At 37.2% G+C, this 20,024-nt stretch overlaps 1 pseudogene; it reads right to left on the bottom strand.

Annotated features, from left to right (window-relative positions):
• Positions 1-13,329: 13,329 nt before the first annotated feature.
• Positions 13,330-13,445, bottom strand: LOC117021831 (uncharacterized; annotated as a pseudogene).
• Between the last annotated feature and the right edge of the window lie 6,579 nt (positions 13,446-20,024).

The following is a 20,024-nucleotide window of genomic DNA, read 5'->3' as shown; positions in this document are numbered from 1 at the left end:
GAGTTTCCTTGGGATCAAGGTCTCACGGAACAACCGCACTCTCCCGTTATTAATTGGCAGTAATTTCTTGTATTGCACTGCACTTCCGTAGGCTTTAGTATATTTTAGTAAAACACACCACAGCTTTATGTGCGATCATTTCTTCCACATTACTACACTTACATTGACCGGAGTGGGTTTTCATAAGATGCTCCACAATTAATACCAGCTGTTTCTGTCAAGTAAGCTGGTTGTTTTTATACTGGCACAGGTTCAACATTTAAATAATTTGCCAGAATAACTTGAGGTTTCCACCAGAGTGACCGTGTCAGTCTTGTTTGGTTGGGCTTTTGTCATTTCATTAGAAAATGACATTTCATTGGAAAAATTCCAGAATATCTAGCTGCCCTTATAGCAACTGTTACAGTTGGCATTCATGTCTATTATCAGGGCATAGTCCGTTAAGCCCCAGAAGGAGACTTGCAGTTATTTGATTTTAGAGGATAAACTAGGGCAGTTTACATGCATGACATTGCCTAAGACAAACCTTTCCCCTGAAACAATCAGTCACTCTTTGGCCTTTTAATGTAGACTCTGACATAACCATAACTGAAAGGACATAACCATAACTGAAAGGACATCTTGGAGTTTTGATTTAAAAAAAAGATATTTAGAGGGACCCTTTCAATAGTACTTATCTAAGGGAGAGGGTGGCCTGACTCAGGAAAGCAGTCAGACGAGGTGGGGGGTTATCACTAAACATACCTTCCTTGTGTAACAATTACTTGTGATGTTTATATCTCACTAGACTGTGAAATTCTTGAGAGCACAGACCATGCCTTAGTAATTTCTGTACCACAAAATGCTTAATAAATCTTTGTGGAATCAAATTACATTGATTATTACATGCCCTTAATTCCTTAAATATGCTTCCATACTGCATTAAGAGACCTAAAGAAACACAAATCTACCGTCTACTCTAATTTTAGATGGTTTGTGCCAGTTCTCCTGGGCCTGACTGCCTGGATAAACTGACCTCTTAAGAGCAGCTGTGATCAAATCCAAAAGGTTTGAGGTCACCTTGTCTTATACCCTGATCAGTTTTCTCTTTCCTCTTTTCCTATGGCAAAGCATTATAACAATGAGTCTGCATAAAAAATCCACTGACTTATTTTTCTGTTCAGGAAAAGGCTTTACTTCTGATCACCGCCAAAGTTAAAATTCATCATTAAACAAGTTTAGAGTTGATCATTAAAAACGTCTTGATTCTAATTCAAACACTCAAGATCTCCTGCCACTGTTTTCCTTTATCCAGACTGCTTTGTATTTAGGGTATTTTAAGAGATTTGAATCACCATTTAGGGAGCAAAATTACAGAAAACCACTATCATACAGAATGTAATGTATCATTTACAAGTCAACCTATGTTACTCTTTACCTGCATAAATGATACTCCTTTGCAAATTTATTGATTTTTTTAAAGATTTAGCTATTTTGAAATTAAAATAGATACTTTTTGTTACATGAGTTTTCTAGTTTTACTTTTTATTATTTTTAATCTCTAATGTGATTTATTAATAATAGCTAAAATATGTAATACACAAAATAGCACTAGTTACTATCCATGAACGTAGCATATATATTTCAACTCTCCTATCTACCTTTTTTCCTTTTTAATTTTTTATTTTAAGATTTTTTTTAAAAGTATAGCTAACATACAATATTATATTAGTTTCAGGGATACACCATAGTTATTCAACATTTATATACCTAAGAAGTTATCACCATAAGTTTAGCAACCATCTTGATACCATACTATGCTATCACAATATCGTTGACTATATTTCCTATGCTATACATCACATCCCCATGACTTACTTGTTTTATAACTGGAAATTTGGACTTATTCCCGTTCACCTTTTCTACCCTTTTTTAGTTTTTCAATTACAGTTGATAGTCAATATTTTATATTAATTTCAGGTATAGAGTATAGTGGTTAGACATTTATATAATTTAAGAAGTAATTCCCCCTGACTAGTCTAGTACCCACTTGGAACTTACATAGTTATTACCATATCGTTGACTATATTTCCTATGCTTTACTTTACATCCCCATGACTATTTTGTAACTACCAATTTGTACTTCTTAATGCCTTCAGCTTTTTCACCCTGCCCTAACCTCTCCCCACCTATAACCCCAACAAATCTAGTACCATACATAGTTATTATAACATCTGACACCATATATAGTTATTACAATACTATTGACTATATTCCTTATGCTATACCCTACATCCCTATGTCTACATTGTAAGAACCAATTTGTACTTCTTAATCCCTTCATCTTTTTCACCCAGTCCCCCAACCCCCCTCCCATCTGACAACCATCAGTTTCTTCTCTGTATCTATGAGTTTGTTTCTGTTTTGTTTGTTCATTTATTTTGTTTTTTAGATTGCACATACAAGTGAAATCATATGGTATTTGTCTTTCTCTGTCTGACACTTCACTCAGCACAATACCCTCTAGGTCCATCCATGCCACCACAGATGGCAAGAACCCATTCCCTTCCATGGCTGAGCAATATTCCATTATATATACCACCTATTCTTTATCCATTCATTCAATAACGGACACCTAGGTTGCCCTCACATCTTGGCCATTGTAAAGGATGCTACTATGAATATATCGATGCACATGTCCTCCTGAAGTAGTGTTTGGGTTTCTTCGGATAAATACCAGAAAGTGGAATTACTGGGTCATTCTTTGTCTCTTGTTGTAGCCTTTGTTTTAAAATCTATTTGTCTGGTATAAGCATTGCTACACCAGCATTTTTTTGTTTTTTTCATTTCCATTTTGATGAAATAACTATTTCCATCCCTTTACTTTTAGTCTATGTGTGTCTTTCCATCTGAAGTGAGTCTCTTGTAGGCAGCATATGTAAGGGTTTTGTTTTCTTATTCATTCAGCCCTCCTGTGTCTTTTGATGGGAGCTTTAAATCCATTTAAATTGAAAGTAATTGTTGATAGATATGTAGCTATTGCCATTTTATTATTCACAATTTTGATCTTTTTTTTTCCAACTTAAAGAAGTCCCTCTAACATTCCTTATAATACTAATTTGGTGATGATGAACTCCTTTAGCTTTTTCTTTTCTGGAAAGCTCTTTATCTGTGCTTCAATTCTGAATGATAGCCTTGCTGGGTAGAGTACCTTTGGCTGTAGGTCGTTGCTTTTCATCATGTTGAGTATTTCGTGCCAATCCCTTTTGTCTTTCAAAGTTTTTGTTGAAAAATCAGTTGACAATATTATGGGAACTCCCTTATAAATTAGTCTCTTGCTGCTATAGGATTCTCTATTTGTCTTTCACCTTTGCCAGTTTAATTGTATGTGTCTTGGTGCGGGCTGGTTTGGGTTCATCTTGGTTGGGACTCTCTGTGCTTCCTGGACTTGTATGTCTATTTCCTTTGCCAGATAAGGAAAGGTTTCAGTCATTATTTCTTTACATAGGTTCTCAATCCCTTGCTTTCTCTCCTCTCCTTCTGGTACCTGTATGATGCGAATGTTGTTATGCTTGATGTTGCCCCAGAGGCTGCTTAAACTATTCTCATTTTTTGGATTATTTTTTCTGTTTGCTGTTCTAATTGGGTATTTTATGCTACTTTGTCTTCCAAATTGCTGATTTGATCCTCTGCTTCATCTAGTCTGCTGGTGATTCCTTCTGGTACATTCTTCATTTCAGTTATTCTAGTCTTCACTTCTGACTGGTTCTTTTTTATGGTTTCTGTGTCTTTTTTTCTATGTCCTTGCTATCTATTCATGGAAGGTCTCACTAAGTTCCTTGAGCATCCTTGTAAACATTGTATTGAACTCTGTCTTTGGTAGGTTGCTTGCCTCCATTTCATTTAGTTCTTTTTCTGATGTTTTCTCCTGCTCTTTCATTTGGGACACATTTCTTTGTTTCCTCATCTTGGCTACTTCTCTGTTTGTTTTTATGTTTTATGTAGATCTGCTATCTCTCCCAGTCTTGGCCATGTGTCCTTATGTAGTAGGTGTCCTATGGGGCCCAGTGGCACAGTCTCCCTGGTCACCTGCTCAGGACGCTCCAGGAGTGTCCCTTGTATGGGTTGTGTGTACCCTCATGTTATAGTTCAGCCTTGATTTCTATTGGCATGTTAATGGGTGGGATTGGCCCTCAGGCTGACTGACTGTGGGGTTTGGCCACATCCATAGCTTACAAGCTGCTGTGTAGGGAGCTTACCCAACTGAGTGGGATTTGCTGCAGTGGTCTCTGGTGCCTGTTGAGGCCACCCTTTGTGTGCCACTTGTTGCGCTAATTGGGCAGTGTTCTGCTATGGTCTGAAGCCAACCTCCAAGTATGTAGGCTCTGGGGCCTCTTTGGAGGGGCTCTGGTCTAGGACCAGGTCACCCACTGCCTGTGACCCGCCGGGGCCTACCTGGTAGGAGCTACTAAGTGATCTGTGGTTGTTCACTGCCTGTGCTAAACCTGGAGACTAGTGGGAGAGGCCACACTGTAATTCAAGAACAGCTACCACCAGTACTGGTCCTGGGGTAGTGCCACAAAAAGCCAGGACGCCCTGAGGCCTGCTGCCACCTGCCAGCTCCCTTAAGTTTCAGCCATTGATAACGCCTCATGAGGTATGCAAGTTGGGTAAGGCAGAGTCTCAGGGAGTCATTAGAGTAGGAAGAAGTGTGGTCAACAGGTTAATATAGACTCTGATTTGGTCTACAGCCTGCAGCTGCTCAGCAAAAGTCTCAGAGAACAGTGTGGCCAGCTTCCACCCACCTGGATCCTGTGGACTTCAATAGTTTTTCAAGAAAGCGTGCAATGTGGAGGGAGCCGGTTGCTGTAGGAGAAAGTGCCTCTGGTGTTGGGTGATTTGGATGGGGTGGGGTCTCAGGGAGTCAGCAGGATGGAGCAATGGAGTTCACCAGGCCAATCAAATTCAGATTTGGCCATGTTGGGGAGGGCTCAACACAGGAAAGAGTGCACATGCAAGAGTGAGGAAACTCACAGAGGAAAAATGGTGACTGTCCTGCTGCCCTCTTTCTAGAACCACATATCTCAGTCTGCTTCCTGTATGCCTCCAACACCCCCTGAGTTACTGTCCCTCCCTTGGAGCCAAAGGTGAGTGAATGAGAGTGAGAGAGTTTGTGAGTGGGCCACCTAAAATGAGTCTGGGTTTCTCACAGCCTTCCATTGCATCCAGATGGTTGCAGTCTGACTTTTTCACAGCCAGATGTTGTGGGGTCTCCTCTTCCTGGAACCAATACTCGGGGTTGAGGAGGCCAGTGTGTGCCTGGGGTCTCTTGCTCCTCTCAGGGGAGCTGTGGCTGAGATATCCCTTCTGGTTCTCAACCACCACACGGATGTTTGGGGCCTGTTTTGCATTTCACCTCCTACCAGTCCCAACATGGATTCTTCTTTATATCCTTAGTTATAAAACTTCTGTTCAGCCAGACTTCAGATGGTTCTCCAGGTTGGTTGTTCCACAATTTAGTTGTGATTTTAATGTGTTCACGGAAGGAAGCAGCCACAGTGTTTATCTATTCCACCATCTTGGATCTCTAAAATAGATACTTTTAAAGATCCTGAATTCTCAGTCCTGAGATTATTTCTAAATGATGAAAATTGAGAAGACATTATATAGCATAAACTTTCTCTGATTTCTACCACTGACACGTCTTGCTAATGAGGAACTTAATGTTAAGATGTGATTACAGTAAGAATAATTTTAACAGAGGATTCAACAGGTATAGTCCAAGAATAGAAAACAGGAAACTTCCTATAACAAATGTGACCCCTAGAGCAGTTGGAATATGGGAAGAAACTGTGAGAATTTTCTCTTTTTATCTAAACGAAGAAATCAAACTGTACTAATATTTAACATGTACCATGTTTCCCTGAAAATAAGACTTAGCTGGACAATCAGCTCTAATGTGTCTTTTGGAGCAAAAATTAATATAAGACCAGCCTTATTTTACTATGTTATAAGACTAGGTCTTATATAACATAACATAAGACCAGGTCTTATATATTATATTATATAACACCCAGTCTTATATTAATTTTTGCTCCAACAGACGCATTAGAGCTAATTGTCTGGCTAAGTCTTATTTTCAGGGAAACACGGTAGATTGACAATAGTGTATATTTTTGTGATCATAGTACATGATAAAAAATGTTTAGAAACCACTGCCATAGAGTTCTATAGGCAAGTATCTGATCTCACTATGTTTTGAATCTAAGTAATATTGTAAATACAATAATTTGGATTTATATGACAAGTATAATAATCTAGAAATATGTATAATATTTAAAATTTTACCTTTTACTTTGCAGTAAGTAAGTGTACATTCTTCAGCCACTTTTAGCAAATCTTGGTAATTTGTATAATGTTTCTTTACCTTAACTGTTGCTTTGAATTTGTATTTTATATTTACAAAATCATAGAACTGACAGAGATGAAATATAAATCCTCATTTTATAGATGCCCACACTGTAAAGTAACTTATCTCAAGTCTTTGGAATCATAATTTCAATTTTTTTTCAATGTAGCATCCCATTAATAGGACAAATAGCAGGATTTCATTACCCGTCAAATGCATGATAACAACAATGCCATTGCACAAGATGGGAAGGTATAGCTATTTCTCATAGAATTCTAAGTGGAAGAAATTCTTTTTAACTTTTCACTGTAAAATAATTATGATTCCTAGGAAGTCTTGAAGATAGTACAGAGCAGTCCCATGTGCCTGCCCCCAGTTTCCTCCACTAATTATATTTTATAATTGAAAGAAATTTATCAGATAACATGTTTGCTACCAGAAAAAGCTCAAATCAATGGATTTAATAATGATAGCTGCGATTTTTGAGCACCTTGTATACCAGGAGCTTTAACTATATTATCTTATTTAGAGCTCACAAAAGTCCTTGAAAGCAGAGATTATCCTCAGTTTACAGTTAAGGAAACTTAACTTGGAGTCACAGTTAAGACTCCAAGAGATTAAGTCACTTCCATCAGTACCAAGGCCAGATCTGTCCACCTTGCTTATTTCATCTTTTCCACATATGGGCAGCTGAAACTCCCATTCCTTACACTGTGTTTCAGCTGAATCCTGACAATTACCTAACAATAGAAACATTTTATTTATTATTATTGTTTTGAAAATTGTATTTTTCAGAAGGTGAAAGTGTTTCTTCTTTAAAAATCTACATAGAAAAAAAATTTCCTTAAATATTTTTATCTTATTTGGGACCAACACTTTTTCCCAAGGGAGGTCAAAATTAAAAGCAGGAAGGAAAGATGACTAGATCACATATAAAGTACCTTCAGAATATTTTGGATAATTTAGTCTATTGATGTCATAGTATTGCTAAATTTATTATACTGAAAATTTATACTCTGAGAGAGTATAGGTCAGTATTTTAGAGGTTAAAATTCCTTTCACCACATCTGTCAAGTTGAACTACTGACTCAGTCAGTTCTGGCTGCCACAACAAAGGACCATTGACTGGATGATTTATTAGCAACGGAAATTTATTTCTCACAACTCTAAAGGTTGAAAGGTCAAGATCAGCGTGCCAGCATGGTTGGGTTTTGTTGAGATCCTTCTTCCAGGTTGCAGACTGCCACCTTCTCATTGTATTATGACACAGTGGAAAGAAGGCAAGACAGCTCTCTGGAATCCCTTTTATAAAGTCACATTCCATTCAGGAGGGCTCCATCTCATGACCTAATTATTTCCCCAAAGCCTCAGCTCCTAATATCATCACACTGTGGGGATAGGGTTTCAATATACACATTCTGAGAAGCCACATTCAGTCCATTGCACCTACATCTAGACCTGTGCACCCTGTATTCCTTCCTGTTACTGAGAATGCAATGTCCATGCTCCCATCTGAGTCCAATTCTTCCACTTTTGTACGAGATCTGTCTTCTCTTATTTTCTCAATTTTGTTAAATCTAGCAGTTGTCACCTCTCAATCCGACATCATTAATTTTTATCTCTATGCTAGATTATTCCCATAAGCATATTAACGTTGTGTACCATTTTCCCATTTTCTTTTTTAAAATCTTCCTGACAACACATCTCCCTCCAGCTACCACCCTAATTCTCTGCTCTCTCCCAAAACTTCTCAGAAGAGCCATTTGTACTCACTGTATTCTCATCCCATCCACCTATTCATTTTTTAATCCATTCCAGTCAGGCTTTTGCCCCCACCTCTCTACTGAAACTGTTCTTAGCAAAGTCACCAGTGACCTCCATATTGCAAACTCAGTGGTTAATTCTCAGTTACCTCACTCCAAACATCAGCAGCATTTGAAACAGTTGTTCGCCCTGCTATCTTGAAGCACTCACTTTCTTTGCTTGGCTTTCGGGGCTCCTCTCTCTTGGGTCTTCCACCAATGGGCAGCTCCATTGGCTGTTTGCCTCTCATTCCCCACATCTTGTCTTTGGCCTACCCCATGTTCAGTCCTTGGACTTCTCTCTTCTTTCTTCCTTAGTGATTCCATCTGTTCTCAAAATACAATTTTTAGTGTTCATCTCCTTCAGTCACTCCTGGGGCCACCTGCCACTTCTTTGGTCCTAACAGATTCAGGACTCTACTCCAGTGAAACTGAGAGCCCTTGTTGTTCTTTCCAGTCCACAATGGGGACCCAGTCATAATGGGACAGTCTTCCCTTTTTAAACCTCCAGACTTCATCTTTTTATTTTTTCTCCCAGACAGCTGGGCACTGAGGCCCCACCTTCTTTTGACTTTTTCTCAGGAATTCAGAAATATTTAGTTATACTTCAGGGAAGAGGACACTTTTCTTTCTTCTTCGTTGAGTTTCTAGCAGCAAAAACTAAGCACAAGTAAGTTTATCCATAGGTCACCTTGTTACAGATTGAATGAATAAATGAATGAATGAAAGAGACCTGCACTTTGGTACTTAGTGTGCCATTGGTTGGGTAATGACCTTGGGAAGCAGATTAGTTTTGTAGAATTTACATTTCTCAAGGCTTTATGAAATTGGTAATTTGTATTACATTTTGAAGTTTCCTGCATTTCATATAATAATATACCGCAAATGCTAAGAGAAAGATTTGGGTTGAATAAGCTGACCAAATTCTGGGAATGCTGGCTGTCCAGAAGCTAAAAGTTGCAAAGGACTGGTTTGGGGTAAGGAGTCTGACTGAGGGGATCCGTTCCAGGGAAGAAAGGGGGAGGAGGAAGAAGATGGGAGAGGATGGGGAGGAGGAGAAGAAAGACCACTAAACACAACACATTCGTTTGTCAGGGGAAAAGAGATAGCCTCTCTGCCAGATGGATAGTTTTCTTTTATGCTTCTATTTTTTGTCTATTATTATTATTTTCTTTACTTTTTTTTTAAATTAAAGTTTATTGGGGTGACAATTGTTAGTAGAGTTACATAGATTTCAGGTGTACAATTCTGTCATACATCGTCCATATATCACATTGTGTGCTCACCACCCAGAGTCAGTTCTCCTTCCATCACCATATATTTGATCCCCCTTTACCCTCATCTCCCACCCCTCTCCCCGCTTACCCTCCGGTAACCACTAAACTATTGTCTGTGTCTATGAGCTTTTTTTTCTTCATTTGTTTGTCTTGTTCTTTTGTTATTTTCAGTTTTATATACCACATATCAGTGAAATCATATGGTTCTCTACTTTTTATGACTTATTTTGCTTAGCATTATAATCTCAAGATCCATCCATGGTGTTGCAAATGGTACTATTTCATCTTTTCTTAGGGCAGAATAGTATTCCATTGTGTATATATACCACAACTTCTTTATTCATTCATCTATCGAAGGATATTTTGGTTGTTTCCATGTCTTGGCCACCGTAAATAAAGCTGCAATGAACATTGGAGCATACATGTCTATGGATAAATGTTTTCAGATTTTGGGGTAGATACCCAGGAGAGGGATTGCTGGGTCATATGGTAATTCTATTCTTAATTTTTTGAGGAAACTCCACACTGCTTTCCTTAGCGGCTGTACCAGTCTGCATTTCCACCAACAGTGTATGAGGGTTCCTTTTTCTCCAACACTTGTTAATATTTGTCTTGTTAATGACAGCCATTCTAATTGGTATGAAGTGATATCTCATTGTGGTTTTTATTCGCATTTCTCTGATGATTAGTGATGTTGAGCATTTTTTTATATGTCTATTGGTCATTTGTATGTCCTCTTTGGAGAAATGTCTGTTCAGGTCCTCTGCCCATTTTTTTAACTGGATTGTTTGTTTTTTGTTGAGTTGTATGAGTTCCTTATATATTTTGGATATTAGCCCCTTATTGGAGGCGTTGTTTGCAAAAATCTTCTTCCATTCGGTTGGTTGCCTCTTTATTTTGTTAATGGTTTTTTTGCTGTGCAGAAGCTTTTTATTTTGATTTAGTCTCATTCATTTATTTTAGTTTTTACTTCCCTTTTCTTTGGAGTCAAATTCATAAAATTCTCTTTGAACCCAACGTCCATAAGTTTAATACCTATGTTTTCTTCTATACAGTTTATTGTTTCAGGTCTTATGTTTAGGTCTTTGATCCATTTTGAGTTAATTATGGTACATGGTGACAGATAGCAGTCCAGTTTCATTCTTTTGCACATAGCTTTCCAATTCTCCCAGCACCATTTACTGAAGAGGTTGTCTTTTCTCCATTGTATGTTTTCGGTTTCTTTGTCAAAGATTATCTGTCCATATTTATGTGGTTTTATTTCTGGGTTCTGAATTCTATTCCATTGGTCTATGTGTCTGTTTTTCTGCCAATACCATACTGTTTTGATTATTGTTGTCCTGTAGTACAAGCTGAAGTCAGGGAGTGTGATACCTCCAGCATTGTTCTTTTTTCTTAGGATTGCTTTGGCTATTCAGGGTCTTTTGTGGTTCCATACAAATCTGATGATTTTTTGTTCTATTTCTTTAAAAAATGCCATTGGGATTTTGATGAGGATTGCATTACATCTGTATATTGCTTTGGGTAATATGGCCATTTTAAATATGTTGATTCTTCCAATCCTAGAATACGGAATGTCTTTACATTTCTTTGTGCCTTCTTCAATTTCTTTCAAAAATGTCTTATAGTTTTCAGTATATAGATCTTTCCCATCCTTGGTTAAGTTTATTCCTAGGTATTTTATTCTTTTTGTTGCAATTGCAAAAGGAATTGTTTTTTAAATTTCTTTTTCTGAGATTTCATTGTTAGTATATAGGAATGCAATGGACTTTTGTACGTTGATTTTGTAGCCAGCAACTTGACCGTATTCATTTATAGTTTCTAATAGTTTTCTGGTGGAGTCTTTAGGGCTTTCTATATATAGCATCATGTCATCTGCAAAAATTTAACTTCTTCATTCCAATTTGGATACCTTTTATTTCTTTCTCTTGCCTGATTGCGCTGGCAAGGACTTCGAATACTATGTTGAAAAGTAAAGGTGATAGGGGACAGCCCTGTTGTGTTGCTGAACTTAGAGCAAAGAGCTTCTAAGCTCTTTGTCATATGGCCTTTATTATGTTAAGGTATCTTCCTTCTATACCTATTTTATTAAGTGTTTTAATCATAAATGGATGTTGTATCTTGTCAAATGCTTTTTCTGCATCAATTGATGTAATCATATGTTTTTTGTCCTTTATTTTGTTTATGTGATGTATCACATTGATTGATTTGCGTATGTTGAACCATCCTTGTGCCCCTGGGATGAACCTCACTTGGTCATGATGTATAATCTTTTTAATGCACTGTTGCATTTGATTTGCTATAATTTTGTTTAGGATTTTTCTTCTTGTCTATTATTTCATCATTTATTTCTTTTCCAATATTATTCCAGATATTGTCATTGTTATTGTAACCAGATATTGAGTATGTTTCTGCAGGTCATAGTTTGGAAATATAGCTAGGTCACATTAAAAGAGAACAACTTTCTGACGCAGCACCTAAGAACAACATTGTGGGAATATTAGCCCTCCTTAAATCCTATATGGGCTGGAAGGATGGGGTGTTCTAGTATAATTCTACAGACACCATGCAGCCTCCTTTGGGGCAGACATGTGACATCCTAGCTATAGACAGGTACAAGGAAATCCACTAGGAGTCTCCTAAGCATGACCCCTCTGCCCACTCAGTTGCCGCCTTCTTCCCTTTCAGCTTTTTTGCACATTGTCATATAAGGACTTGATTTTTAGAGAGCTGCTGCTGAAACTTGGACTATCCCAACGGATACGTATGATATATAAGCATAATTATGTATAGTAATATTGCAGATCTAGACTTATTGTCAGGGAAAGAAATCTATGACATATTGTTGATAGTACGATTCATTAAAGTTATTTACATAACATTGAACATAAGAGCATGCATTGACACAGAGACCTGCCTAGAATTATATTCACTTAAATATTAAGAGTGGTCATCTGTGAGTGGTGAGATATTAGTACTTTTCTACTTTATTCCTTATATTTTTCTATAAGGTTTAAGGATCAAATTTTTATGTGAATAATAAACTTTTAAAAACCATATGATTCTGGGCAATTCCCGTTTATCTTGTGTTACTTATAATGGATTTTTTTCTAGTAAATGTATCTCATCATAAAATTTCTTTTTTTATAAGACCCTATAACTGGCATTGCTTGATTTTTCTCTATGGCATTATCATCAAGCAGGAAATGTTTAGATTCTGGAATAACATTTCCTGATAAATATTTTTAGAAACATTTAAGCATTTCCTGATCTAAAAACGTTTGTGATTTTTTTTTCCTTTGTGTATCTTATTGTTTTAATTAATAATACTCTCTTGTCCTGTGGGACACATCATCCTGTTAGAGAAACAAAAATCAGAAAAACATGAATTTTATTAGATAGACATTTTCCAGTAACTGAGAAAATAACACTGGCACAATTTTCACTTAGTAAAAAAATAAGTAGTTTCCCTTTAGCCTACATTTAAGAAATTTTGGTACATTTATTTATTTAGAAATTTTGGTACATTTAATTCTCCCAAGAAACTGCATATTCTTAAAAACAAAAAGATATTAAAAAAAAAAATTCTAGGTCTCCAGAGTAAAATTGAAAAAGGGTCTTTCTTCTTTTGTTAATTACTCTGTTTGTGGCTGGGTTTGCCAGGCCATCAGCACAGGGAACCACGGCCAAGCCGTTGATGACAGTGGACAAAGGAAATAGAATCAACAACTATCTGTGGCCCATGTGCTGTGTACCCAGTATTACCACAGTTGCTGTGGCAAATATAATCAAGGAGATAACCTTGCTCTCCTTGACCTCGTAACCTAAAGTGGGGAAATACCATAAAGACATTGGGGAGACACAGCTGGAGATGAGTCTAGAAAGGCAGTTTCTTGAGGGCATTGATGAATTTTCAATTAGCAATAATCACTCCTCGGCTATACCTCATTGGCTACGATATTGCCACTGCGCAAAGCTTAAATTTTAAACAGAGATCAGATATGGTCTGAAGAATGGCATGAGAAGGACAGATGCATGTAAGGAAACAAAGTGAGAAGTGGCCGGAGAAGTCCAGATGAGAGACAGTGCAAGCTTGAATTTGAGCAGTGGTTTGGGGGTGCAAAGGAGAGAAAGGAGGGATTAAACAAATATATAGTGTCTATAGTCATTTCTCTCTTGTTTTATCTTAACATCAATAGAGTTTTCAGCACGATTTAACTTATCTCAGCTGGGGGAAGGTAAAATGAGAACAAGGTGTTTTCTGCCCACTCACAAGTCAGAACTCTGAAAGAGGAAGAGCTTGCTCCTGGCAGCCAGCATGGAAATGGCGAAACTGAGCCAGGTCATTTGCAGGTTTGTTTTTGGTCCAATAGGTCAATGCTTTCAATGTGATGATTGATACGACTTACCTCCCCACATAGATAGGAATGTGACCCAGGCCTCAGTGCAAATACAGTAACCCATCAATCCCAATCCCGGAAGATAGCCTTGATATCTTCTCCCTGTTCTGCCCTCAGAGTCTTCAGCAGGGTGTTTCCTCATACCCTCACCTGGGAGCATTCTTATAACTCCTGGTTATTTGCAACTTTCCTACATATTTGTCTCTTCATCCAATTGCCTTTTAGGGGACAGACTGTCCTGAAGCCTAGTCAGAGGTTCGGAGGTCAGACAAACCTTCTCTGCAACAGCAGGAACTCAAAACTGACATTGCAACTCCAGCCTGAGCCAATATGGGTTTGGAGAAGATACTGTCGCAATTCTGCAACCTGGAGAAAAGGTGGGGACTGTCTCCCTGACAAGCTGTTCAAGATTCAGGATCTCAGCTTTGCTTTGGGTCAGGAATGCCATCCCAACTGGTGAAAATACAAGATATGGATCAGTGAGAAAGTTTAAGAGCCCCACCTAGAAGAAACTTCGTAGAGACTCTATTATTTAGTACCAGTGTCCATTTAATCCTCCCCTTTTCTGAGATTCTTATCTAGTGTACTAGTTCCTAGCTAGAGTTTGGTGTCTCAGACCCAAGTCACTAGAGAAAACTTGGAAACCAATTTGTCGTCTCATTTTGCAAGGTTGGTGTGATGTTTCTAAAGCTCAATGAACTGATGATCTCATATATATCACAGTGAAATAAGGAACAAAATGAAATTTGTAACTTTTTGTACATTGCAGTAATTGCCCATGTAATACCATGTTTCCCTGAAAATAAGACCTAGCTGGACAATCAACTCTAATGCATCTTTTGGAGCAAAAATTAATATAAGACCTGGTCTTATTTTACTATAATATAAGACTGGGTCTTTATAATATAATATAATATGATATGATATGATATGATATGATATGATATGATATGATATGATATGATATAATATAATATATAATACAATATAATACAATACCAGGTCTTATATTAATTTTTGCTCCAAAAGATGCATTAGAGCTGATTGTCCGGCTAGGTCTTATTTTTGGGGAAACATGTAGGTTGAGGTAAGGCCAGCTTCAGGGTTTCCAAAATTAAAATTAGGAGAGAGGTCTGTAGAAAAGGTCTGGCCCTGTTTCCTGGAACTGCCTAGCCTGGGAAATGGACCACGTACTGAAGCTTTATCCCAACATCACCATGCAAATGGCTATCAATCCTATTCTCAGAGGATTTCCCAAACAGCTTATAGGAGAAATGAAGAGTAAGACTTTAGGCAAATTAAGAATCAATTATCAGTCAATGACTTACAACAGTACTGCAAAATAGGCAGGACATACATCATCAGGAAACCAGGAAGATGTGATGAAATGCTGCCTGACTGTGGCTGTACTCCCTGCTCTCTTAAACTCACTTCTCATCGGTACCCTCGTCCAGTTCCAATCTCTTTCCACAGGATTGGACAGGGCATTCTTTTGGACTTTTCTATGATTAGGATTTAACAGTAGCTCTTCTCTGGCTTGAGCTTAAAGAGGTTAAGTAACTTGCTCAAGATGAAATGGGTTTCAAGTCAAGGTCTGTCTGAATCTAATATCTAACAAGTTTTCCGTTTCTTTCAACTCCGTCTCAACTTACTATGAACCTTTGTGTATAAGTTTTTGTATGGACATCTAGCTCTTTTTCTATTAAGTAAATCCCTAGAAGTGGAATAGCTGGATCACCTGGTATGTGTATGTTTAACATTTTAAGAGTTGTTAAAATCTTTTCCAAAGTGGCTGAACCATTTTACATTTCCATCACAATGTATGAGATTTCCAGTTACTTCACATCCTCACCAACATTCAATATGGTCAGTCTTTTTAATTTTAGACTTTCTAATAGATGTGTACTAGTATCTAATTGTGATTTTAATTTGCATTTCACTAATGACTAATACTAAGATGTGAAGAACAGGCACTTTTATGTATTGTTGGTGGGACCATACATTGGAACCTCTTTTTTGTATTGCAATTTGAATTTTGGTAGCTCATTAAATATGAACAAACTTTGACATATTAGTCCTATTTCTAAAAATCTATTCTGTTATAAACTGGGCCTTCCTGCAAAAGCTATCAGGCTAAACTCAGTTGTTTCATAATTTCCCTCTGATTCAGAAGTGGTATTCTCAGACCTTCTTGCTGGTCAATTTTTATTTCTCTACACCACTCATTCAACACTTTGACAGTGATTGGAATTGTTCAGTTCTGTGATGGTGATTTAATCTAAAATGAACTATATATTTTAGTTCAAATATGGAAAACAAAACATAATGGAGTGTATTTGGAAGCTTTTTTTTTTCCTTGACCAGCACATTTGGTGGTAGCACCCCATTTTCTTTGGGAAATTCTTTCCCAACTCGAGACAGTCTGGACAGGGCTGTCAATCATACTGCCTGGCACTCTTTGGCCATGGGGTGGTCATGTGACCCAGACTGTGCCATCCATTGTTCATTATATGCTTGGTATACTGATTGATATGGGAATGGGCACATGATTCCACAGGGACAGAGCCTTCCTCAGGATCGATATACAAGTGTGAGAAGCCAATTGCTTTTCTGCTGTGTTACTGGGCTGGGAATATGTGGACCTGGGGCTGCCAGTGGGTACATTCCTAGCTGCATGGAAAAAGCCTGTCTTTAGTGGGAAGCAAAAGAGTGAGACCAACAGACAAAGGAAAGCAGAGGCAGACATGGTAAAAGCAATAGATAAAAAATGGGTGCAGAGGGTGATGAGAAGAGAGACAAGAGAAAAGAAAGTGAAGGAGACAAACCATATTACTTACTATGTCTAAATACAAATTCATCCCTGGACTTCCCTGTTTTATAAGCCAGCTGACTTTCTCTTCCTCTCTCTCTCTTCCTTAAGTTCATTTGTCTTGGGTTTCTGAACTTGCAAGTGGCAGAATACAAATTGTTACCTTCATTTCTTCTTCTCTGAGTCCTATCTAGAATATACTCATACAAATCCCTAGTGAACAATATAAAGTTTTATGACTATTTCATAGAAGAGAAAAAAGAGGCGGTTGATAAGATACAAATTCCCATAGGGGTTTCTTGTCTCTCTATTCCTGTCCTAATGCCTTGGTTCCCTTCTGATTCTTCCACCTGACAGCCTTGAGCGTTCCCTTGAGGTTCTGAATTCTAAGTACTTTTTCTTTAAAACTAAAACCAATGTATTTATTTTAAGTATTAGCTAGTCTCAAGCCTGTAACTTAAAGTGTAACTTTCTGTTAAAGTATAATGGAGCATGTGATTCACACCCCATGTGTGCCTAAAGCAAGCTATCAGCCAACTGCTGCTATGAGATCAATAAAGATGCTCAAACACCTGTAAATGAAGAGAAAGGGACCGGAGACAAAGATGCTTCTTAGGCCAAGCCTTGATCAGTTTACTGATTTAGCTGCATGGAAGGAAGAAATGGAGTGGCGCATCCAAGAAAGGGCTATATCCACGCATACATGCATGAGGCCTTTTACTGTGCAGTGACTCTGCCCAAGAGTAAAGATGACCCAGCCAATATTCTCCCTCATTTGGAGGAGGAGAGGAAGGGTGGTGTGGCAGAAACTACTAGTTGCCTCCACAATATCAGTTCACTTTTTCCTCAGTAATTGAAGCTCCCAAATTTAGCTGGGCATTAGCCACTTAAAATAAAAATTGTATTTCCCAGCTCCCTTGAAGCTAAGTGTAGTATATGGCTAAGTTCCGGACATCGAGATGTAAGCTCAAGGTGAGGTGTGCAACTTCCTGAAAGTGCCCTAAGACATCAGGGATATGCCCTTTCCTCCACTTTCCTCCTCCTTGTTGCCAGAATGTGAATGTAATGGCAGGTTCTAGAGTACCCTCTTGGACCACAAGATGGAAATCAAATGTTGAGGATGGTAGAGCAACAAGTTAGAAGGAGCCTGGGTCTCTGATGATTATAGAGTTGCCATATCAGCTTCTGTCTTATGAGTCCTCTGCACATTGGAACTGAACCTATTTGAACTGATACCAGTAGAGATATCACCTACTATGTTGAAGCAATATCAAGAAGGCCTTGAACTCTGCTAAGTTTAAATTTTTTTGTATATATAATGGGAAACAAATAATGAATTTTAAATAGGAAGAAAAACGATTGAGAAACAAAATTCATTCACATTTGTGGTACTGTGGGATTTTCCCTTTACATCACTTAAGAGCACAGTTTTAAAAAATTCATGCATGGATCACTAACTGCACAAGCAAAGGACAGGGAACATTAGAAGTGAATTTGCCAATCTTAATCTTTACTTAAAATGAGTTTAGAATTGATATCATATACATAAGAATTTCTAAGAAATGAGTGGAGAATGTTGGAATAGATTTTTTTCAATTAATAACCTTTATTTGTTTTGTTCTAGCTCTGGAGATTTGTTGGTCTCCAGCATAAAATTATTTATTGTCTTCTCTTTGGATTGGTAGCCCTTAATGGGTCACCTAGTAAGTAAGAAATAAATTGAAATAAAAGTAAGGAACTAGGATGGTACAGTGGACATTTGTAATTGTGGGCTGCCTAAGGCCCGTCCTCTTGTTCTGACAGCACTATTGTTTCCTTTTGGGGAATCTCTACTTTCAGTATGAGCATGAAAAAATATGGTTCTCAACAAATACTTCTGTCATCTTCAAACATTTCTGAATTTTTAAAACCATTCTAGTTATTGTCATGTATAGATGCTCTATCTTAAAGAAGCTAATTTTTGCCTGAGTGCTTGTGTAATTATACCATACATATTACACCATGGGTTTTTCACTCAATATTGTGTTTTGAGATTCATCCGTAGTGAGTTATTTTGATCTAGTTTATTCATTTTTAGATCCTATATAACATTCGGTTTTATAAATTTATTAGATTGAACTATATCAAAATGGTTGAATAGCAGCAATTTCATGTGGTTCAACCAAATACCACACTTACCTATTTTCCAACAGATAAACATTTAAGTTATTGTCAATATTTTATTATTATAAGCAATAATGTAATGAAAATCTAATTTTATATCTCCTTAAGTGTAAGTGCAAAATTTTCTTTAGGGTGTATACTAAAAAGCAGAATTGCTGGGTCATGAGGTGTGCACAACTCCTATTTTATCAGATAATGCTAAATTATTTCTCACAGTGTTTGTATCAATTTTACTTGTATGAGATTTTCTTCATCCTGACCAACACTTAGTATTATCAGATATCTTGCCAATCTGATGGGCCTGAAAAGATATTTCCTTGTTTTAATTGGCATTTATTTGATTATTGACCAGTTTGAACATTTTTCTTTTGTGTTTATATCAATTGCCCATTCATGTCTCCATTTCTTTGAATTTACTTTATATCATTCTCATTTATCTAATGGTTATTTGACTTTTTCCTTTTGACCTGTAGACATTCATTACATAGTTAGACTATTGAATCATTGTTAGATATATGTATTGCACGTATCTTCTCCAAATCTCTGGCTTATCTTTCAATGTCTTTTGTTTTACAGAGTTTTTAAATTTAAAAATACTCAAATTTAATTGTATTTTTTTTATGACTTGTGCTTTTTTAATTTTGCATTGCAATTCATTTTACCCTGAGGTCATAAAGACATTCTCCTACATTATCTCCTAAAAGTTTTGAAGTTTTGCTTTTCACACTTGCATCTAATCCATCTGGAATTGAGCGTGTGTATGGTACGAGATGAAGGGCTCACCTTTCTCCCTGTATGGTAACATACTGTTCCTGCATCGTTTATTGAATAGCCATCTTGTCTAAACTGAGTTGCAATGCCACTTCTGTTATATAAACTATTTCCAAACTTGCAAGCTCTTTTTTGGGACTTTTTCTCCTGACTTATTGGTCTATTTTTCTTTCATAATAAGTATTGATATGTAGTAAGGATGATATCTGTCTTAGCTATTCTTGGCCCTTTTTTATTCACTTGAAGTTTAAGCTCAGCTTCTCAAAACTCAAGATAAAGCCCCCTGAAAATTCATTTGGATTTGCATTGAATTTGTACATTAATTTGGAGGAAGAACTGACATTTTTGTGACACTGCATTTTCTTAACCATGAGCATATTCTATTTCCTCATTTAATTAGGTCTTCTTTTATGT

This window comes from Rhinolophus ferrumequinum, chromosome 4, assembly GCF_004115265.2.
Source record: "Rhinolophus ferrumequinum isolate MPI-CBG mRhiFer1 chromosome 4, mRhiFer1_v1.p, whole genome shotgun sequence".
In the NCBI taxonomy this organism is placed as follows: domain Eukaryota; kingdom Metazoa; phylum Chordata; class Mammalia; order Chiroptera; family Rhinolophidae; genus Rhinolophus; species Rhinolophus ferrumequinum.
This window is presented reverse-complemented; position numbering and strand designations above follow the sequence as displayed.